Here is a 24,631-nt window from a genome sequence, read left to right on the forward strand (position 1 = left end):
ATGGCCGCTGACTGCATCAACCGCTGCCTCTACCAGCTGTTCTTAGGCTACGGTTTGGTTGTCCATGTCCTAGCGACCAATCATGTGCTTGCCCCCTCATGCTCCAGCATTCAGAGGAGGAGGAAGTTCCTCCACCAAACCCATCCTGTCCCAGTGCCCAGCCTTTCAGCTTCCACCTGACCTATAGCCGACTACTACAATGAGAAGGAATTGATCCTGGTGTAAGCTAGGATCTTCACAATACTCACTCTTCCCCTTCCACTACCCCAACTATTCTCTTAAACCTCTCCACTCTCCTTCCCTTATTCTGTTCTTCCCTTCTAGCTTTGAGGACCCTATTGAAAAGGAATAGGCTTTGGGGGCCACGGTGTAAGGGGGTTTTGGGGACCCTGCTGTAAGGGGGCTTTAGGGACCCTGATGTAAGGGGGCTCTAAGAACCCTGAAGCAAGGGTTCTCTTGGGACCTTGATGTAAGGGGGGGGGTGACTTTGGGGATCCTAAAAAAAGGGGGACTCTGCTGTAAAGGGCAAACTCTGGGGTCCCTGATGTAGGGCGGGGACTCCGGAGACCCTGATTTAAAGAGACGGGACTCTCGGGACCTTGATATAAAGGGGGGGTGACACTAATGAAAGGAGGAGGGGCTCCAAGAGTACCATAATGTAAGGGGGGAACTTTGGGGACCCTACTGAAAGGAATAAACTCTGATGTAAGGGGGTCAGGCCCGGGCAGCCCCGGCCCCAAAGCTGTGTAAAGGGCCAAAAATTTTCGGATTGCTGCCCTTTTCCCCATTTCACATTTCACTGCAGGATTGGATAATGTTAGCTGGAGACAAAGCTGAACAAGCAAACTTCAGGCAATCCGGGAAGACGTATCCAGCCAATGAGGTGCTGTGCAAGCTGTGCTGTGTGCAACATCACTTCCTCCCAGCTCCCCAGTTAGTCTCCACATGGAGCTAACATTGGCAAGGAGGCAAGAAAGCATTCTTGCACATTTGCAGCCTTTATTTTTTTGGGGGGTGGGAGGGTGCAAGTAGCTGGTCTTGCCCAGGGCACAACATAGTCTAGCACCAGCCCTCATTGCATCGCATTCGCACCAAAATGGCGCTAGACCCTTTTTTTGGTCCACATTGGAATCGTATTGTATTGGTGTTCACACCTATGCGATCTGATTCCTGCACCATTTGACAGTTTACACTGTGAACTGCAAACCGATCTTGGGGTGTCATTAACTTTACATTGACACCCCCAGTGGATCCCAGATTTCAGTGTGAACCAATGTGCGATTGAGGTGCGATGCAGGAACCGGCATTGAATCGCAGGGTTTCCTGCATCGCACCAGTGTGAATCGGAACTAAAGCTGCAGGATTAAAAATATTTTAAAATTATTTTTGTAATTACATTAAGAAAAATTCATCTTGAATGGGAGCAACCATGGATGGATTGAAATTTAGCTAGTCCCTGATGAACTGGTTGAATTTTGTTCCATCTATGATGGCCAAGTTAAGGTTAAAAAGGGCATAGGTAACAAGGAGGATTTACCTTATTGGCCACAAGAGAGTAAAAGGGAGTAGGGCTCATTAACACCAGGTTAGTTGAGCTGTGCATCACCACTATACTTGGTAATATGTAAAATAGAAAAAAAACAAAAATATCTTAATATAAAAATGTATATAATTTAAGTGCCCTATTCATTTTTTTTATTAAGATATTTTAGTTTTTTTCTATTTTACATATAACCAAGTATAGTGGTGTTGTGCAGCTTAACTCACCTGGTGTAAATGAGCCCTACTCACTATTTACTCTCTTGTGGCCAATAAGCTAAATACTCTTTGTTACCTATGCCCTTTTTAACCACTTCAGCTCTGGAGGGTTTTACCCTCTAATGACCAGGCCATTTTTTGCGATACGGCACTGCGTTGCAATGCTGTACCCAAATAAAATTATTTTGGGGGTATTTCATCACCTCTGCGGTTTTTATTTTTTGCGCTATAAACAAAAAAAGAACCACACTTTTGAAAAAAATATATATTTTTTACTTTCTGCTATGAAACATTCCCAATAAAAAAAAATTAAAAAATCTATTTTTTTTTTTCATCAATTTAGGCCAATATGTATTCTGCTACATATTTTTGGTAAAAATTCCTAATAAGCGTATATTGATTGGTTTGCGCAAAAGTTGTAGCGTCTACAAACTATGGGATAGTTTTATGGACTTTTTATTTTTTTTTAAATTATTTTTACTAGTAATGGCGGTGATCAGCGATTTTTTAGTGGGAGTGCGACATTTCGGCGGACAGATCTGACACTAAGTGACACTTTTTTGGGGCCAGTGACACCAATACAGTGAAGAGTGCTAAAAATATGCACTGTTACTGTATAAATGACAGGGACAGGGTTAACACTAGGGGTAATGAAGGGGCTAAGTGTGCTCCTAGGGAGTGCTTTCTAACTATAGGCGGACTGGATTTACTAGGGTAAAAGAGAGATCTGTGTTTGAGCTTAGCTGAAACACAAGATCTCTCTCTTCCTCTGTGACAGAACAGCGGTCTTCCTTGTTTACTTAGGCAGACTGCCATTCTGTCATTCTGCCGAACGATTGGCGGGTCCCGGTGGCCGTCTCGGCCACCGGACCCGCTGATTGGCTCCCGCTGTGTCAAAACACAGCGGGAGGGGGGCACTCAAAAACCCCTGCACAAAATGACGTACATGATTTTGCACAGCCGAGCCGCCCTGCCTCAGTATATATACGATGGGTGGTCTGGAAGCGGCTAACCTTAACTTGGCCATTTTAACATTAAGATATTTTTGTTTTTTCTATTTCACATATAACCAAGTATAGTGGTGTTGCTCTTTTACTTTTTTGAGCTTTTGTTTGTTGAGGTGTGGAAACACATGACAGTTTATAACGACAACCCAGCAAAATATGTATATACGCGTTTCACATTAGAATTATACATTTTTGAATATAACTTATTTGCACAGAGGTAGCGCTGTCATTTTATTGTAGTTGCTGACTTGAGCTGCATTGATCAGCAATCCAGGCTCAATGCAAGGACACATAGAAAACAGTTGTTTTTTACATATGCCCTGTTCACACCATACATGTGTGTCGGTGCACGTTGTGTAAAAATTCACCATGTCTGTATTTTTATGTTGTGCAATGCACAAAAATCACAATTCACAATTTGCTGTTGTTCACAGAGTTGAATGAAGTATCATTAGGTGAAAATAGTGAAAAAAAGGAGTTAAAAAAAGGAAGAAAGTAAATACTGTAACAACGCATTACCGCTACACAACGCAAACCAACATGCAACCATTACATATGGACCACAACGCATGCCTCCTGGTATGAACGTGCCCTAAGAATATTTGTACATTAGATAAAGATAATTGACAAAGCTTTAAAAGTATTATGACACAAAGCATTACTACAGTACATTATGTGATGCCCTTCAATAAGGACAATCCTATGAAAATAAAAAGATTGCAGAGATATGTTTAAAAAAAAAGGATCAACTATGTAAAGAAAATGCTGAAATATATTTATCCCCACCCAGATACAGTGTGGGGTGTCTAGATATGCAGGCGGCACAACCAATATCACCAGTTTGTTGTGGATCAACCTATACCCACTGTTCATACAGTTCTGTTTTACTCGTATACTGTCTGTAATAACGATGTTAAGTCTTGCTATAATGTATCTATTTTTATATTGAGAGAAATTGGACAATGTCCTTTTGAAATGTTTGTAATTTTTATTTTTTTGAAATTCTTTAATAAAAACATGGTAAAAGAAAAAATATTTATCAATGACAGTACATCATTTACTGTAACTACCAAATCATCATATAATTAAGACAGGAATATTTAATAACCAACAGGAAAGCTAACACTACTATCTGACTATAGCAACTGGCTTAAGTCTATAACACTTCGCTAATGACTCTACTGGTAAAATAAAGAGCTGATGATCAATCCAGGAAGAGTTAACTACGTGAAAACATTGTGTGATGACGAAAGTTCGACACATGGGGATAGTTAATAATGTGCCCCTGGCTTAAGCTTCCCAACTTGTTCAATAGCATCTCATAGCTCAATGAAGCTATTTGTGACAGCCCAGAGACTATATTCCATGCTGAATTGAGCTAATAGAGGATTACCTGCCATTTAGAAAGAAGGAAGGGAAAAAAAAAAAAATCAGCACATTGACTGTTTATTGAGATCTCCAAGATCCAAAGGGTGGGTGATTCTTTACTGAGCTTTGACGTACAATAAAAGGAGTCCCGGTCACTCCCCCTCCTTAAAAAAAAAAAAAAAGAGCAACCGAAGGCTTTGTGAAATCGGGATCAGACAGAGATCCAGGGCAGTCAGAGAAGTTTCTTCTTCCTGGGAATAAAAGATTTTCTTCTCTGGCAAATAGCACAACTGAAAGAGGTAAGATACAACTGTGAGATTGGATTATGGCATTAGTGTATGGCATATTGACATTACAGAGAAGTCAAAGAAAAGGGGGGGGGGGGGACATTGGAGAAATAACAGATTTCAATTGATGAGAGTGCACAGGGGGGCTAGTATGTGTAGAAATAGAAATCACAAAGCAAATTAAATTTAATTTTAGGCTGAATGAGAGAAACAGAACATAAGACAAGTAGGGAAACTGACATTCAGCACGCTGGACAGGGACACTGCCTGTTCCAATTAGATTGATCAGCTAAACCTTTTAACTTTGAATCTGATCCAACCAGGATTTCATAGAAAAAAAAAATGTTCTGATATATTTTCATATTTATGTAGTTTATTATTTTTCTTGTGGAATTTCAACAGATTGATGAAATCTTAAAGGAATTTTCAGAAAATGTACCCGGTGAATAGTATATGTTTATGGCATGCTTTAACTTTGTTAATCATTTACAACTTATCTTGCTGTATGTATATCAGAAGCAATAAGCTCATTAAAAACATCTATAAATATACTTATATATACTTATAAGGAAATCTGGTCATAGAAGAGATATGGAGGCTGCCACTACATATTTCTCATTCTAAAAATGTTAGTTCCCTGCCTGTCATGTTAACCCTTGCAAGTGACCTGCAACAGGTTCTGATTCTGAATTCACACAGACTTTTCTGGCTGTATGCTTGTTCTGGGTCAGTTACTTAAAGTATTAAAAGATAGAAACGATCAGGCTACTACAATTTTAAAAATAGGTAAGCAAAGATAGTAATAAAACAGGTCTTTTATGGCAGTTTCTTTTTTAAATACATCATACTTGATGTAATAAGGTTGCATTGCCTGGAAATCAGCATTAATACAACAGGTGGGCTTTTTTTTTTCAAATGGCTGCACAAAAAGTAACAATGCATTAAGTGTAAGATCCCATAAAAGTAAATTTTTCATCTCCTTATTTTAAATCATCCAGATTCAGCCTATCTATAATAAAACTATTTTATATATTACATAAGAAGTAACACAATATATGATCTAATGAAATGTATCTAATGTTACCTTGGAGTGATCTACACAGGTGTGTTTAATTTTTGGATCAAGATTTTGTATTGTTATATTTATAATATATTAAATAATTAATTATATAATTATTATTATTTATTGTTGTTATTTTATTGTATTGTAGAGTTTCCTCTCTAAAAGTCCACCAGTAACATAGTTGTATTACCAAATAATCCTACCAACAAGGGCTCTTTTATACAAGAATTGCCCTCTGAAGAGCAATCCACTGTGGATCACTTTTCAGAGCGTGTTTAACAGCCAGTGAGGAGGTATTATCTTGCTATCTCGCCGCCTGTTTTACTGTACCTCCAAAAAACCCACATCACAGCACAGCCACTGCACGCATTGCATACAGATGAAGCACGGCCCTATTCATCCTAATGGGTCACATTTTGCAGGTGGTACTGTCCACTGAATATGACAGGGGGATAATTCTTGTTGCATTTTAAAAGAAAAGCATCATGGCACTGGCATGTGCACACCCCTGTCTGCTGCCTTTTCAGCTTAAGTGGGGACAGTTGGTGGGGCCAACTTTCAAATCTGTCTAGCAAAATGGCAGCTACAGTGTTGAGACAAACTATTTACAAAGACAGTGGTGTCTGCAAGGGTCAGCTATTATTCATATAGCTATATGAATAAAAACATGCTTATCTCAAAAGAAACAAAAAAGCGTTGATGTAATTGCCTAAAGGTGTTAGCTAGAGTTAGACTTTAGTTTATTGGGTGCCAGTGCTGCTGTCCAAGGGTGGCCTTGCTGGACATAGTGGGGAACCCACCCTAAAATAGGGAGTGGGATTTGACAGGATCACCAGGTGAAAGTAAAGAAATAAAGCCTTAGAAAGGAAAAGTAATGCAGTCACCATGTCTAAGACTGGTAAGTTACAATATATTCATTTTTTTCTTGTATTTAAATACACCTTTTCACTCTATTTGTTATCAAAAAGTAAGCAGAAAAAGGAACAGTACAATACCTTTCTGCAGATAAGACTACAAAACTACACAATTACAAACATAACATGGTAATCGAAAAAACACTGCAAGCATTGGAACAAAAGCAATGTATCCAAATCATTAGAATTAACTGCACGAGTAATAACTGCCCTGGGAAACCCAGCACAGGTTAGCTAATATGGAAATCAATAGAAGTAGTAAGTACTACAATGCTTTATGACAATCAAAGGAGGCAGTGGAAAGGGATTCCCAGAAGAAGGGATGCTGTAAAATGAGGAAAAAGGAGAAGAAAAGGTAAGGAAGATTTGGGTTGAGACATTCACCCCTGAAGTTCAGAAAAGTCTGTTAGGCATTTATCTGTATTTTCATATATTGGGCCCAGGGATTCCATATCCCCTCAAACTGTTTAACTTTATCATAAAAAATGCTAACGATTTTTTCCTTGGGCCATAATCCATGATATCTTCCTCTTTGCCTATGCAAGGAACTCTGAGGGTTGTTCCAGGCTTTTGCTATGGTAATTTTGGCACCCAGTAGGAGAAACCACACGCAACGATTATCGGCCAACCGATCGTCCGACTTTTGTCTAGAGTGGTGTTTTGTTGGTTGGAATGTGCCTAGACTGCACACAAATTTTCTCGGCTAACAAAAATCTACTTCAGAAGTGATGTCATGTGCTGGTTTACTTTTCGTGTGTTTTTTCTTCTCTGAGCATGCCCAGTCTTGCTCATCAGATTTTTGTCTGCCGAAATCTGTACTGACTGACGGAAAATTGGCCGTTGTGTTGACGGCCAACAAAAATTTTATAGCCTGCATACCAGAGTTTATTCGGCCGAAAAGTCGGAGTCGGTTGTCGGAAGCATCATACTAACAAGCCGAAAATCGGCCGATCGGACGTTGGCCGAAAATTCCCGGCCAATAATCGATGCGTGTGTACGAGGCATTAGAGATTTTGTTGATGGGTTAATTAAGAAGAGCAATTTGGAGCATTTGTGGAACAGTTACCCTAGTGATCCTACCCAGCAAAGTAAAGATACCATTCCAAAAGCCCAGGTCCCTGGGATATTCCCACTACACATGATACATGGTCCCTAGAAGATCACAGCCTCAAAAGCACAATTGTGAGGCTGTTGAGTACATTTTAACAAGGCGAGCAAGATCCAAGTATCATCTCATGAGAACTTTTACATTAGCCTCTATCAGAGCAATGTTTGCAATACCTGTAAAGAAGCATATAAAACAGCTATGCCACAGTTGGAAGTCTTGCCATTTAAAAGATCATTATCCCATTCTGCCAAGTAGAAGAACCTTATTGGGGAGCAAAGTGGCAACCCATAAGTTATGGAAATACCACCCTTCTATCCGATTCCTGTGTACACCACTTTTTATATTGCGTAAGCTGCTTTTGTTCAGACACTTCTGGTCTGATGGAGTGTAGAAAGTGGGCAATTTGCAAAAACCAAAAGCGTTCAGTGGGAGGCATTTCTAAATTATTCATACAGTACTGCATGCTAAAAGGACATTTATGAGTGAAAAAATGCCCAATTCTGTACAACCCTTTGTACAATCACCCACAGAATGCTTTAATATCTAGGTACAGTGGAAATAGTGGGTTAATAAAAATATATGCTAAAGGGTAAGAGGATGATATAAAGTTCTGGTTGAGTGTAGCTTTTCCCACAGAGCGAAGCAATGTGTAAGGTTGGAATGCGAGAATAGATGGCCGTTGTTTGGATAGAGACCATAGTAAGTAATCCAACAGGTGCATAGGGTCGCATTTCTTTCCATCTGTACACAAACAGGTTTAGAAGTCCATGAGTAGGCCACCAAAATTTGGGCTATATTTGCCAATTGGTAGTACCGCAGGATATTAGGCAGTCCAAACCCTTCCTGTGATCTAAATTTTTTTTGGATAAGCAATGTCCCTTGCAAACCTAGTGAGAAATTTTACTAGGTCAGAGTGGACAAGGCTTATTGGTGGTGAGTAATAAAAATAAAAGAGTTGAAGGAGTAAGGTAATTTTAATGAAGTTAATCCTGTCTAGTTAGCAAAGATTATACAAAGACCATTGTTGCAGGTCAGCCTCAAGCTTTTTTTAAAGAGGTGGATAATTAAGCTATATAGTAGATTTATAGTGGGGGTAAGATGAATTTCAAGATAGGGAATGTGGGTTTCTTTCCACATAAATGGAAAGTGTTCTTTGAGGTGATCAAGCTTTGTGTTAGGCATCGTCACATTAAGGGCCACAGACTTAAACAAATTCATTTGAATTCCTGATATTGTTCCGAATTCCCAAAGCAAACGCAAAGTGTTACGCAATAGATACCAGCAGGAAAGTCCCAAATATAAGGAGGTTATCAGCAAAAAGGGCACATTTACCCCCCATAAATATCTGGATCATCTTAAATTGCAATTGCCAGGGTTTTGATGGCTATCACAAAAATCAAGGGGGAAAGCGGGCACTTTTGTCTTGTGCCCCACACAACGGCAGTTGGTTGGGAAAAATATCTTCTGCATCCTTACTTGTGCCTGTGGGGGGGAATAGAGGGCACACAAACCCCCCAAAAATTGAGGACTAAAACCCCAATGTTCAAGAGTTGCAAATAAATATGGCCATGAAACAGTCAAGTCAAAAGCTTTTTGAAGATCAATAGACAGCAACCAACAGAAACCCTTCCTGGAAGGGGGGGGGGGGGACATCCCATCCAGACCTAAGCAAGGAAAAGTTATTGATTGCCCATTTGATTTTATCTGGGCCCTATCTACCTGGTATAAGCTCCACTTGGTACTTGTCCATGGTCCATTTGGATATAGAAACTAATAAAGAAGACATCTTATTGGCCAATATCTTAGTCAGAAGCTTTAAGTCATTATTGATCTGAGAAATCAGCCTGTAATTGCTGACTTCCCAAGGGTCTTTAGACTACTTAGGAATAACTATAAGGTATGCCCTATTTAAATTTGAGTCTAAAGGGCCACCTTTTCGAGAGTGTATTGAAAAACTGCCCCAAGATACATTTAATTTACATAAACAGGTCTGCAGAAAATACTGCATTTAAAGCGGAGATCTATCCACATTTTAAACTTTTTGCCCCTGCATTCATGACTACTGCATGATTTATCTTTGGGCACTTTTTTTTTTTTTCCTAGCAATGTATGTACCTTATATCGCCGGGCCATGCTCTGCTTCCGCTGTTCCTCGCCGTGGCAGGGTACATCATTTCCGGCCGGCAGCTGTGCATTGGGTCCTGGGATATGAGTTTCATCAATTCCAGAAGCCAATGGGCATCCTCTGCCTGTAGAATCACGGTATTCGTGAGCCGCACTTTCTACAATATGTGCATGCGTGAGTGTCGTATCCCGGAAGAAGCAACGAGTGGGCTTCAAATGCCCTCACTAAAGATTGTAGCAGGCTCACAGGGAATACCAAACTATGTTTTTTACCAGAAAAAGACTAATAAAACATACATGTATTACTCATACTGATTTACATATGTGTAGCTGCAACCATCACATGGGTGTTTAAAAAAAAAAAAAACAGCTGGAACTCCGCTTTAAGGATCAGGCTATTATAAATTAACACTTTAATAATCAGATTTGTGTTCTTGCATGTTTCCTGCATCTCTTTATTATTGACATAGTATGCAGGACTTTACATTACATCAATTCCTGGCCATTAAAGTAGTTTACATTCTAATATCCATACCATATTTATACAATCATACACATGCACATCTGGATGCCAATGAACCTGATAGCATGCTTTTGGAGGAAGCTCATGGGGAGAATTTTGGGGAAAAATTACAAAAGCAATGCAAATATTTAACCTAGAACCCAGTTTTGCAAGGCAGGAACACTACAATTTTTTGTTATTTTCAACGAATATTATATCAATAAATGTCCAAAGAAATGACTACAAATTATGATGTATGACGAAGATGAATTTCAAGATAGGGAATGTGGGTTTCTTTCCACATAAATGGAAAGTGTTCTTTGAGGTGATCAAGCTTTGTGTTAGGCATCGTCACATTAAGGGCCACAGACTTAAACAAATTCATTTGAATTCCTGATATTGTTCCGAATTCCCAAAGCAAACGCAAAGTGTTACGCAATAGATACCAGCAGGAAAGTCCCAAATATAAGGAGGTTATCAGCAAAAAGGGCACATTTACCCCCCATAAATATCTGGATCATCTTAAATTGCAATTGCCAGGGTTTTGATGGCTATCACAAAAATCAAGGGGGAAAGCGGGCACTTTTGTCTTGTGCCCCACACAACGGCAGTTGGTTGGGAAAAATATCTTCTGCATCCTTACTTGTGCCTGTGGGGGGGAATAGAGGGCACACAAACCCCCCAAAAATTGAGGACTAAAACCCCAATGTTCAAGAGTTGCAAATAAATATGGCCATGAAACAGTCAAGTCAAAAGCTTTTTGAAGATCAATAGACAGCAACCAACAGAAACCCTTCCTGGAAGGGGGGGGGGGGGACATCCCATCCAGACCTAAGCAAGGAAAAGTTATTGATTGCCCATTTGATTTTATCTGGGCCCTATCTACCTGGTATAAGCTCCACTTGGTACTTGTCCATGGTCCATTTGGATATAGAAACTAATAAAGAAGACATCTTATTGGCCAATATCTTAGTCAGAAGCTTTAAGTCATTATTGATCTGAGAAATCAGCCTGTAATTGCTGACTTCCCAAGGGTCTTTAGACTACTTAGGAATAACTATAAGGTATGCCCTATTTAAATTTGAGTCTAAAGGGCCACCTTTTCGAGAGTGTATTGAAAAACTGCCCCAAGATACATTTAATTTACATAAACAGGTCTGCAGAAAATACTGCATTTAAAGCGGAGATCTATCCACATTTTAAACTTTTTGCCCCTGCATTCATGACTACTGCATGATTTATCTTTGGGCACTTTTTTTTTTTTTCCTAGCAATGTATGTACCTTATATCGCCGGGCCATGCTCTGCTTCCGCTGTTCCTCGCCGTGGCAGGGTACATCATTTCCGGCCGGCAGCTGTGCATTGGGTCCTGGGATATGAGTTTCATCAATTCCAGAAGCCAATGGGCATCCTCTGCCTGTAGAATCACGGTATTCGTGAGCCGCACTTTCTACAATATGTGCATGCGTGAGTGTCGTATCCCGGAAGAAGCAACGAGTGGGCTTCAAATGCCCTCACTAAAGATTGTAGCAGGCTCACAGGGAATACCAAACTATGTTTTTTACCAGAAAAAGACTAATAAAACATACATGTATTACTCATACTGATTTACATATGTGTAGCTGCAACCATCACATGTGTGTTTAAAAAAAAAAAAAACAGCTGGAACTCCGCTTTAAGGATCAGGCTATTATAAATTAACACTTTAATAATCAGATTTGTGTTCTTGCATGTTTCCTGCATCTCTTTATTATTGACATAGTATGCAGGACTTTACATTACATCAATTCCTGGCCATTAAAGTAGTTTACATTCTAATATCCATACCATATTTATACAATCATACACATGCACATCTGGATGCCAATGAACCTGATAGCATGCTTTTGGAGGAAGCTCATGGGGAGAATTTTGGGGAAAAATTACAAAAGCAATGCAAATATTTAACCTAGAACCCAGTTTTGCAAGGCAGGAACACTACAATTTTTTGTTATTTTCAACGAATATTATATCAATAAATGTCCAAAGAAATGACTACAAATTATGATGTATGACGAAAGAGCTTATTTTAATTTAGGCACACAAACATATGATTTATTTAGGATTGTATAACATATAATATAGTTGATAGAAAAATAGCCTAGGCTATATACAGCGCTTGCCGCAGAAAAACAATTAACTTAATGTATGTGAACAATGTTGAAAAGCTTTGGCCTACAGAGGTGAGCACATGGTTTGCTTCTGCCATCTTTGTTTGGATCGAGATCGGGTAGAGAGGAACCTAACCTGTATCCCACCAGGATCATCCACAAAGGGGATCCCCAATCCGGCCTGAACGGCCTCCAAGCGCTGTAGGTCCTAGTGCTATACAGCACATAGGACCCAACAATTCTGGTAAGTCATTTATTTCTACCACAAGCCACAAGAAAAGAGGAATCCACGTCACGAAAGTCACAAACTTTTATTTATTGGGCATGAAGCACTTTGCACCTGATCACTACTTGAAAAGACTTTATTTATTGAATTTTACATTTATTTTATTCACATATATTGATCACCACCGGAAAAGACGTATTTATCTATTTATCAATTCCTTGGAACTTTTTATAAATTTTCATGTGTTTAATTGATTTGTATTTTCACTTATACTGTAAAGATAAGTTTTCAACATTCTTCACATACATTAAGTTAATTATAGCCGAGGCAATTTTTCTATCATCCATTTTAAATCTACAGCTGCTGCCACACAATATACATTTATATATTTATATCTCACTAATTACACACATATTTTTATATTTTTATCTTATATTTAAACAAAACCTTTTCCGAGGCGCGGGGAGATACACTAGTATAGTGTTATCTTTTTTCTATATAATATAGTTACTCATATAGGAGTTCAGTTGCGTGAAAACAAAAGCACCCCATGTTTGGTAAGTGTTTTCTTCATAGCTTACATTTTTGCTTAGTCTGCCTGTAAAGCGGCACATCTGTAGTATGCATAGAACATGCTGCAGCAAAAATGACATTTCTAAAGAAAAAAAAATTAGTCAAATCACATTTAAATTGATTGCAAATTGCAATTGATTGATGCATTTAACATGATTGGTTGCAATTGCCAGCACCCAGCTCTTGAAAAAAAAAAAGAAAAAAAATGGCGTGGGGTCCCCCCAGTCCATACTTATAAGGGACAATTCGTGTCTGGTATTGGTTTATAAGGGAAATCCCACGCTAAAACTAAAGAGGAAAAAGCGGTGTGGGGTCCCCCCCAAAATCCATATCCTTACCTGAGAAAGCAGTCTGGCAGGTCAGGAAAGGGGGAGGATGAGCGAGCGCCCCCCCATTCTGAACCACACCAGGCCACATGCCCTCAACATGCGGGGGTGCACCATTTCCCCATGTTGATAGGGACAAGGGTCTCTTCCCCACAACCCTGGCCGGTGGTTGTGGGGGGAAGTGGGCAGGGGGCTTATTGGAATCTGGAAGCTCCCTTTAACAAGGGGACCCCCAGGTCCCACCCCCCATGTGAATGATTACTACTTATTCACCAAAAAAGTGGCAAAAAGTAAAAAAAAAACAAAGAGTCAGTTTTTCCTTTATTAAAAAATAAAAAAAACATTAATCCCCTATGTAAGTCCATGGTCAATCACGTCGCCCATTAGACTCGAAAAAAAGAAAATGCTCCCGCTGTCCATGAAGGCTGGCTGCCTACCATGGTTTGACAGTTCTTATACAAGTAATGCAGGGCCACCTGGTGACATCACCTGGTGGCACCACCCCCCCTGTGATGTCTCGGACCGGAGCATGCTGGCTCGTGATGTCACAAGGGGCGGTGCCACCAGGTGATTTCACCAGGTGGCCCGTCTTTACCTATTTAAGAATTGTCAAAGGGTGGGGCCTGCAGTAGGAGTTTTTTTTTTCAGGTATGGGGGACACTGTTTTTTTATTCTGTATTTTTCAATAAGGGAATTGTTAAACATTTAGACACTTTTTTGGTGAATGGGTAGGGGTACTATTAACCCCATACTCAATCACATAGGGGGGCCGGGATCTGGGGACCCCCTTGTTAAAGGGGCTTCCAGATTCCGATAAGCCCCCTGCCCACATTCCCCCACAACCACCGGCCAGGGTAGTGGGGATGAGACCCTTGTCCCCATTAACATGGGGACAAGATGCTTTGGGGTAGGGGGGCAGAGCACCCCCTCATGTTGAGGGCATGTGGCCCGGTATGGTTCGCTCTTTCCCCTCCTTTCCTGATCTGCCAGTCTGCATGCTCGGATAAGGGCCTGGTATGGACTGGGGGGACATGCGTTTTTTTTTTTTACTTTTTTTTTAACTGGAATTTTTTATTCTTTTTTATTTAGCTATCAGCAGGGAAGCCCATTGAGAGCTGATGACTCATCGGTTGTCAGGGACACCGCAGATGGCTTGCTGGCCCCGCTCCTTAACATGCAGCTTTTATGGCGCCCTGATTGGGCAAAGCTTTGCCCAATCAGTGCGCAGCATGCACTGTGTAGCACGCAGTGCATTGCAGGGTATTCAGTGCGGCGAACACACGCCGAACACCCTGCAAATTTGGGCGTTTCCCAAACGGGACGAACAGCCAATGTTCAGTCCAAGCTGATGCTCAGGCCGAGCTATTTGTCCAACTCTTTTTGTGAATATGTCACTTACCACCTTTTTAACAATAAAATACATGTTTTGAGGATAATACACTAGGCCGTGCTCTCTCTGTTTTGTTTTATGGTTTCCATGAAGCATTCCCTTTGCACAAGAAAGGAAGACAGCAAAGATGAACTGGCAGTATTATCTTCCAACCCCTAAAAGCAAGCAACATATATTAAAGTTTGTTTGATTAGAGCTGTCTGTAATGCCTCACAGTAACTAATCAAATTCAAACTTACAGCAGAAAATAACAGATGGTACAATAAAGATTGAATCTCATTATTGCATATGGAAAGATACAAACAGATGTGTGAAGATACAAAAATGAATGAGGCCCACAGAAGAAATCTGCTGTTCGGATTTATAGTTTTTCAACAGATAGTGACCTACAAGTTGCTTTACAGGTACTTTGTATGAGCCCAGGGTCAGTATAACAAGATCAGGCCAAAAAAAAGGTGGACATACACAGACATGAGGAGAATACCTGGCCACAGGTCAGCGAGAAGGGTTGATAATCTTGGAAAAAGCTTCAATCTATGGACGCCGACTTTAGGACAAACTACCAATATCTGGTAGGTTAGGGTACCAGAGGAAATTGTGTGGGGGACAAAAGATATACAGGAGTTAAAAGAACTTAAGGGATACATACAGGTAACTGAAAGGCATACTACCTTAGAATAGATGACGGACCAAAGGCCAAACAATTGCAAAGCAGTGTAGCAACCAGGAAGCAGAAGCTGGAACAAAAGGCTGTATATAACCTGTTGTGCTTTCCCTTTAAATTAGTATGAGCCAACAAAAAGTTAAATTAACACACAAAATGTACTATAACTCAATATTTAATGTCTCAATAAATGTATACTGGTGAACAAATCAGTGAATAAAAATGCACTTGTATAAAATAATGTCCTACAATCGCAAACAAATATGCCTTTTAAAATAAAACTGTGTGAGAGTATTGCACTATGGGTCTGTCCTTTTCCTCCTACCATGGTCCATTTATGATGTTGTTATGACTGCCTGAGGGGGTTCTTCTGACAGTTACTATGGATAGTCCTCATACATTTATGACCTTTATGTTAGAGGTCTGATTTCTCTGGTAAGAGGCTGGGTTTGGTATTGGAGGACACGAGTGATCATGTGTGAGTTCCATTAACACTTCTTCACCTGTGAATGGACTTTGTTTCTATTGTTAAGTTTTTTGATTTATATTAACATATTTGTTTGCGATTGTGGGACATTATTTTATATAAATGTATTTGCATATACTGATTTATTCACCAGTATATACGGTATTTATTGAGCCATTATATATTGGGTTATGGTACATTTTGGAAGTTTATTTCACTTTTGTTTGAAGTTAAAGGGGAAGTGCAACAGGTTTTATACATATACACTCTTCTGTTGTTTTGTATTCAGACAATTACTGAGTACTTTCTGTATATACAATAAATATACTACTGTGCAAAGATTTTAGGTAGGTTTAAGAAAATTCTGTAAATTAGGAATGCTTTCAGAAATAGAAATGTTAATAGTTTATTTTTATCAATTAGGAAAATGGAAGGTAAATGAACAGAAGAGAAATCCAAATCAAATCAACTCAATATTTGGTGTGTCCACCCTTTGCTTTCAAAACATCAATTCTTCTAGGTACACTTGCAAACAGTTTTTGAAGCATGCAGGAAAATGGAAGGTAAATGAACAGAAGAGAAATCCAAATCAAATCAATATTTGGTGTGTCCACCCTTTGCTTTCAAAACATCATCAATTCTTCTAGGTACACTTGCAAACAGTTTATGAAGCAGGCATGTAGATTGTTCCAAACATCTTGAAAAACTAACCACAGGTCTGTGGATGTAGGCTGCCTCAAATCTTTCTGTCTCTTCATGTAATTCCAGACAGGTTTGATGATGTTTCGATTAGAGCTCTGTGGGGGACCAAATGATCACTTCCAGGACTCCCTGTTATTTTTGCTAAAGATAGTTCCTAATGACATTGGCTGTATGTTTGGGTTCATTGTCCTGCTGCAGAATACATTCGGGGCCAATAAAACGCTTCCCTGATGGTATGGGATAATGGATATTGGCCTGTATTACTCAGCATTGAGGACAACATTGATCCTGGGTTTACCTGGGTTCCACTGCTTTCCACCAGTTCTGTGCTGATGGCACTGCTGGACATCTTTCAACGTTACATAGTGACATAGTTACATAGTTAGCCAGGTTGAAAAAAGATCTAAGTCCATCTGGCTCAACCAAAAAAAAAAAAAAAAAAACCAGTAAAGAAAACACTACCATAAAATCCCATATACAGTTGATCCAGAGGCGAAAACCCCCAGCAAAGCATGATCCAATTTGCTACCGCAGGGGAAAAATTCCTTCCTGATCCTCTGAGAGTCAATCAGATATTCCCTGGATCAACTTTACCTATAAAAATTTGTACCCAGTTATATTATTTACACCTAGGAAAGAATCCAGGCTTTTTTTAAAGCAATCTAGTGAGCTGGCCAGACGTTGAATGAAAGTGAGCACGATGAATCTTTCATCTGCTGCATTGTTTCCTTGACTGACCACAACGTCTATGGTTCACAACGTTGCACATTTCTTTGTGCTTTTTGAAAAGCGCTTGAACAGCACACCTTAAAACCCCAATCTGTTTTGAAATCTTTGCCAGGGAGAGACCTTGCTGACAGTATACTTACCTTATTTCTAGTTACTGTGCTCAGTCTTGCCATGGTGTATGCCCTGTGACATAAAACTGTCCTCCACAAACTGACCTCCAGTCACCCAGTTTTAGGCCTACTACACAGCTGTTTCTGTTTAATTGTTGTGTTTTAACCTACATATGAAATTGATGATCATTAGCTCCTGCTTAGTATAATTGGTAATCATATACCTGACTCTAATCCTTTAAAATTCCTGACTTTGTGGAAGTTTAAGAATTAATGCTGGTTTGAAACCAAAGGGTAGTCACAACAAAAATTTATTTGATTTAGCGTAACAGGATGAATGCCCAGTCAAACAAATCACCCTTTAAGGGCTCTTTCACACGGGCGTTCCGTATGTCCATATTTCATCCCATTTTTTTGCGGATGAAAACGGACATAATGCATGTCAATGGGATTGTGGATGTCAGCGGATGACTATCCGCTGGCATCCGATTTTCGTCCTTTCAGTTCTGTTCGGTTTTTTGGAACAGAACAGAACCCTATTTTTCTTCCGTTTAAAAAAACGGAACGGGTGCAAAATCGGATGTCAGCGGTGTCATCCGCTGACATCGGCAATCCCCATAGACATACATTATGTGTATATATAGACATACATTATGTGTATATATCATCGACAAACGGATGGGATGATATGCGGACATACGGAGCGGATGACACAAGTGTCATCCGTGTCCGTGAAAAAAAAAAAAAGTGCCGCAGCGGAATAATAAATCGGAGCGACCGTGTGAAAGAGCCCTTAGTCATACAGAGTGATCTATTCAGTCTAGTTAACTAGATGAGGGATCTTTAAAACAAATTAACAACTGCCTGAAGCTGTAGAAAAAAAAAAAGGAAGGTTAATATGAACTGAAAAAGTTCTGAATGCTATCTGAAGGACAAACTAGAAAAGATAAAGGACAGACAAAACTGAAGACCAACTATAGACATGGTTTTTGAGATGGAAACAGAAAAGCAGCAGAGCTATGCAAAAAAAGTGATGGATAAATACATTAAATAAATACCCACAGAGACAATTCAAAATGACCCCCAGGTAGATAAAGGGTGGAGAACGAGATAAGAACTTACAAAGACAAGTGGAAATAAGAGATGATGTAGTACCAACTCCATAGATTGATTAACAGGACAGGCACACAAAGGCCTAAGGTTCATTTCTAAGTAATTACTTACAACTACATTCAGAGGCAAGAAGCAGCAGGTCCCAAATTTCTTATTGTGCAAGATGTCAGTCTTGGGGTGATCAAAGTCAGATCACAGTTTCTAACTTCATAAATTGTAGGCATTAAAGAGATTGTTAGGCAACAAGTTGAAATTGTTCTGGCATCCTATCTATTTTAGGCACATATAAAGCACTGTGTGTTAATTTTTTAGAGATTATATTCCTAAATACCTTTTTCCACAGATCCACTGTATAGTCACGTGAACGGGAGGGGCTGAGATCCCCCTCTGATGTCAGACAGCCAGCAGAGGGAGACCACGTGACCGCACAGCAGAGCTGTGCAAGAAGGTATTTAGGAATATCACTTTTTTTAAATAGACACACAGTGCTTTGTGTGTTCCTAAATAAGAGGGGATGCCAGGGATTTTAATGTATTATTGTACAGAAGTAGTGGTGGGAGGGGCAGGAAGGAGAGCGGATCTCACACTGAGCTAACAGGGAGGGAGGGGGGAGGATGAGAAGGAGAGACTCCCGCCAGAGAGCAGAGAGCAGGATGATGGAGGCAAGTAAACTGACCATGGTATCAAGGATAAACAGCCATGATTACTTTAGTCAGCACACACAGGGTGACACAGGACAGGCAGGATAAACCAGGTATTTTACATCATACAATGTCATATTTTGTGTTTCAAACATTTTTATTGAAGTTTTCAAGGCAGAAAAACATTAAAGAGCTATAGCAGTATTGCATAGAGCTGCATTATTACACAATAAACTTTTCAGAAAGAGTATTTTTCCCATAATCTAGTATTCACTTCTATTACTGTACTTTACTCAATGAACCATGTCAAGTAAGAGGAAGATGCACCAAATAACATTCCTGTAACATGTAAGTGGCAGAAGAGAACTGTCAGTGTCTCCGTCGCTTCTCCTCAAAAAAAAAAAAAAATAGATAAGGAGGAGAAAGGGAGGACAACAATAAAGTAAGATCCGGTACCCCAACCACTGTATATGCCCCTTAACCGGGGGTTGCGGCCATCCCTTCAATGTTTTGTTCAGTGCAATAGATATAGCAACGTCTTTCTCCCTGGTTCTACAAAGAGAGTAAAGGAAAAGGAGTAAACAAAAAGAAAGAAGAAAAGAAAGAGAGAGGAGAGATTACTAAGAGAAAGAAGATGCACTCCATGTTATATACTCATCTGATCCCCAGCAGCTTACAAGGGGTCAGACAAGCATTTGATCCAGGGTTTCCACATTTTTTCAAACAAAGCTTGTTTGTCTAATAGGATTGCCGGGAGTTGTTCGTTCACCATAATCCATGACAACTTGTTTTTCACCAAGTCAAAAGGGATTGTAGGTGTCCTCCAGGATCTGGCTATTTCTAACCTGGCTGCAGTAAAAAATGAAGGCTATAACTTTTCCTGTCTGTCTTGGTGTTCCTTCAACTGGACGTCCCAAAAGACCTTGCTGTGGCGATTTAAATAAATTCACCTGTGTAAATGAGTAGATGAAATTATAAATACGGATCCAGAAGCGTTTCACTTTTGGACAGGACCACTAATTGTGCATTACTGGGCCCTTCATACCACAACCACGGAATCAAGAGGAAAAGCCCCTCGCAACATACGCCACTACTCTCACTGGAACCATATACCATCTCATCAAAACTTTATATTTTGCTTCTATCAAGGAAGTATTTATGCATGATTTCGAAGCACCCTGGGCTATTCAGAACCATTCATCTTTTTTTAAATGTCTCACTTATGTCTTTTTCCCACTTCATCATATAAAGTAATTTTTTCTTATTTAGAATTCAATATATTGTAGATTTTGGAAATATGACCAGTGTGTTTATAGTAGGATTTACACAAATACTTCATTGAGGTAGCAGTGGTGAGATCAGATTTCCGCTGTAGGGACCTCAAAAAATGTAAATTTTGAATAAAATGAAAAAATCTTGTGTTTGGGAGTTGGTATTTGGCTCATAAGGCTTCTTTAGATAAGATCCCTCTATTATCACTAAGGTAAGCTATGCATATCAGTCCCTTGTTTGTCCACTAGGCAAAGATGTGGCGATTGAGACCCGGGGTGAATTCAGGGTTGCAAAGTAGGGGAGCCATGGGAGTGTGTGGGGACTTGAAGCCATATGGTTTTGTTAATCTGTCCCATAGGTTAAATGAGAAGGATAATGAAGGATCTCAGCCACAATAAGTGACTAATTGGTTATGTGAGGTGCAGGGAGGATTCTATTTTCATTCAAGAAGGTTGGTTTGATGAAGAATGGTATCAAATTTGTCGTGCCAATTGCGCAGCATAAAAATATTTGCCGAGGTCTGGAACTCCCAGGCCACCTCTCAGTTTGGGTGTGTATAGGATGCGTTTGTTCACCCGAGGTCTCTTTTTCCACCATATAAATTTCAAAACTTTATTTTGAAACTCACATAGATCCGGCATACTAATTGAGATGGAAAGCATTGTGAATAGGTACAATAACCTTGGCAAAAGATTCATCTTGATCATGTACAGTCTACTGAACCATGATGGGGGATTATTATCCCATCTTTGAAGATCCGCTATCACCTTTCTGTATAATGGAGAATAATTTGCCTTATATAAAGTATCCAGGGTAGGGGTCAGGGAGGTACCTAAATATAGAAGAGCCTTCATCTGCCATTTAAAAGGAAATGTTTGTTGTATTTGTGTAACTGTGGCGGCATCCAATGTTAAATTTAGGGCAACCGATTTTGAATGATTAACAGACAGGCCCGAGATAATGAATAAATGGTGCAATGCTTGGTATAGATTTTGAAGAGACGTGGACGGGGAGGAAAGAAGCAGGAGAATATCATCATCAAAAAGAGCGCACTTCCGAATGTGTGTTCCAAATTCCCATAATGTATGCCCTTGATATTATTATAGAGCCTAAGTTTAATAGCTAGAGGTTCCAGGGCTAATATAAATAAAATGGGGGATAGGGGGCATCCTTGTTGGGTGCCCCTGCGAATATCTATTTGTTGTGAGCCTTACCTTTTTATGAAGATCTTAGCAGTGGGTGCGCTATAAAGGGTCTGCAGCACTGTCAAGAACTTTGGGCCAAATCTGTAGCCTTTAAGTACATAGAATAGGTAATCACACGACAGAGAATCAAAAGCCTTACAAAGGTCTAATGACAACAGCAAACCCTTCCTGGGCCTGCCTTTATCTCAGTTGGATTGTAACGCTGATATTATGTCTATTAATCGTCGAGTCTGGTCAGGGGCCTGTCTATTGGGCACAAACCCCACCTGGGCCAGATGGATGTATCTGGTCAGAAAAGTATTCATACGATTCAATAAGACTTTAGTCATCAACTTGAGATCCACATTAATGAGTGAGATCGGACGGTAATTAACGCAGTCCCCATGGTCCTTCCCAAGTTTAGGGATGACATGGATGAATGCCTCGTTTTCATGTGCAGCCAAAGCCGTGCCTTTTCTCAAGTTATTAAAAAAGAGCACAAGTGAGGCAATAACAATTCAGCATGCTTTTTATAGTAATGACCCCGAAAATCCATCAGGACCAGGTGTCTTTGAAGGATGTGTAGTCTTTATAGCTGCCATTACTTCCCCCTCAGTGAAGTCTCCCTCCATGAGCTCTATATGATCCTTTGCTACCTTAGGTAGTGGGATATCTTCAAATAATTTCTCAGCTAATGTTTTAGGAAAAGCCTTTAGTTATGCATATAATTCAGAATAGAAGTCGCAAAATTCTATCAAGTGGGGGTTTTGGGTCATTTTGCCATCACGTAGGCGTAACTTCAGGATGGCTGAGTTGTAGGGACAAGGGGTAATTTTCCTCGCTAACAAGGTAGTCGGTTTGTCTCCCATTGAGTAGAATTGGTGTCTAGACCAGCAAAGATGCTTTTCCGCTTTGTTGGTAAGGCGAAGGTTCAGTGCTGTGCACGCTGCATCAATCCTATGTCTTAGGTCTATCCTGGGGTTATTCTTTAGTTCTCATAGTATCATTTGTAGGTCATGTTGTTGTTGTTGTATTGCTTGTGTATGTATGGGTTTGGTCCTAGAAGCAAGTTGAATCAACTTGCCACAAATTGTGGCTTTATGCGCTGCCCAATTAATGCTTGGAGAGGTGTCTGCAGCTTGATTCTCTATAAAATATTGACGTATCACAGTTTGTACCTCGGTATAAATAGTAGGGTCATTGAGCAAAGAGGCATTGAGGTGCCACGTGGGGGGTTTCGGTTTGGTCCCTAAATCTGTGAGAGAAATTTGCACCGGTGAGTGGTCAGACCACGATGCAGTCAGAATTTTGGATAATTTGATTAAGGGTGGCTTCGAGTACAAAGTGAACAAATGGTCTATTTGAGAAATGGTTTTATGTACCTGCAAATAATGTGTGTAGTCTCTAGTTGTTGAATGATAATCTCTCCAGGTGTCAATAAGGTCATAAGAATGTAATAACCGGGCTAATTTACAGCCCTGTTTAGGGATATGTTTCAGTACCGGTTTATTTGGATTAAACCTATCCAAGGTCTGATCCAAAGTCTGATCCAAAGATACATTACTGTCTCCACCGATTATAACCTGACCTTTTACATGTAGGATCAATGTTGCTAGTATAGACTCAAAAAATGTTACTTGTCCCACATTTTGGGGCATAGTAGGAAACTATAGTGATAGCTTGTTCATAAATTTTCCCGACCACTATTATATATCTCCCTTCTTTATCTTTAAAGCGGAGTTCAGGCCTCAAATACCTTTTTTAACTAAAAATACCCCTATAATATTAATCCATCGCCCTTTACAGAACCGCTATTCTCATACTTACAAGGTGTATAGTATTGGATTTTAGTCAAAATCTTACTTTTAAAAAAGCTGTCTGAGCGTGGCCATCTTGGATGTGGGCATCTGAAACCGCAGTGTAATCTGCTGTGATCTTCCTGATTCCAGGGAGTGTTCTGGGAGTTCTTCCTGATTCCAGCCTCCTGGGAGTGATGACAAACAGCTCCCAGGATGCAATGCAAAGGCGAAAGTAATGTCGGTGGCCACGGCCACAGAGGGGGGAGAAGGAGGAAGTTCAATCAAAAAAGCCCTGAAAATAAGGTAAGGTAAGAAAAAAATTGAAAATGCCCAATTGTTGATCAGCATAGCGAGCACTCCAGGAAACACTAAAGTTGCAAAAAAGGCCGGAACTCCGCTTTAATTGCCATGTTTGGGGTAAAGGGGAGACATTTGGCAATGCAAATCGCAACTCCCCCTTTTTTCTCTGGACCATTAGATAAATAGCAGGTGGGGAAGCAGGCATGCAAGCATTTGGATGCTGAGGTGCAGGAAAAGTGTGTTTCCTGTAGGAATACTATATCCACTCCCCATTCATGGTATTGTTGAAAAGCCATTACCTGTTTTTTTGGGGGGGGGGAACTAAAGCCCTGTACATTATGAGTTAAGATTGTAAATTTGGTTGACTGGGTACTTAGCATAACGGTTCAATAGACTGTACTCGCCTGTTGTCATGTTTCCTCCTTTCAGTCAAGATTCCAGCATGCCAAGGGAGAACCTCTGGATCTAAGGGAAAGAGTGCACTGAAGTAAAAAGAGATGAATAAAGAGAGAAAGAGAAGAGAGTCGTAATTTAACACACTGAGCGATCACGTGTCGATGAACATATAATATGTAACAATAAGATTTTACATAACATAGTGTAGGTCAAGGACGTCTGAAAAATCAAGGTTCCCATAGTATTTTGTGGGGTTGTCGCCCTCTGATGAGAAGGGACAAGCTCACAAGAATTGGCATGCATTTGCGCCCTGGTACCTTTCTTACTATATAGCAGTAAAAGAAGAGGAGTATCCGGTGTACAAATTTAATCAAATTGCACATCCCTGTTGGCTTAGGGGATAGATCAGATGTCTGCTACCCGACCAGGGTGGCTCCCACTTATAACACAGAAACAGCGT

The 24,631-nt window shown here is 40.0% G+C and overlaps 1 protein-coding gene across 1 annotated transcript in view; it reads left to right on the top strand.

The window, feature by feature from the left end:
- The first annotated feature begins 4,327 nt into the window (after nt 1-4,327).
- The window catches only part of FAM237A (family with sequence similarity 237 member A), a 76,104-nt gene continuing 55,800 nt past the window's right edge, over nt 4,328-24,631 (top strand). The window contains exon 1 of the mRNA XM_082259969.1: nt 4,328-4,432. The gene's annotated coding sequence lies outside the window, so the exon portion shown is untranslated. The remainder of the gene's footprint in view (nt 4,433-24,631) is intronic.

Source organism: Pelophylax lessonae (genome assembly GCF_965119305.1).
Source record: "Pelophylax lessonae genome assembly, chromosome: 6".
In the NCBI taxonomy this organism is placed as follows: Eukaryota; Metazoa; Chordata; class Amphibia; order Anura; family Ranidae; genus Pelophylax; species Pelophylax lessonae.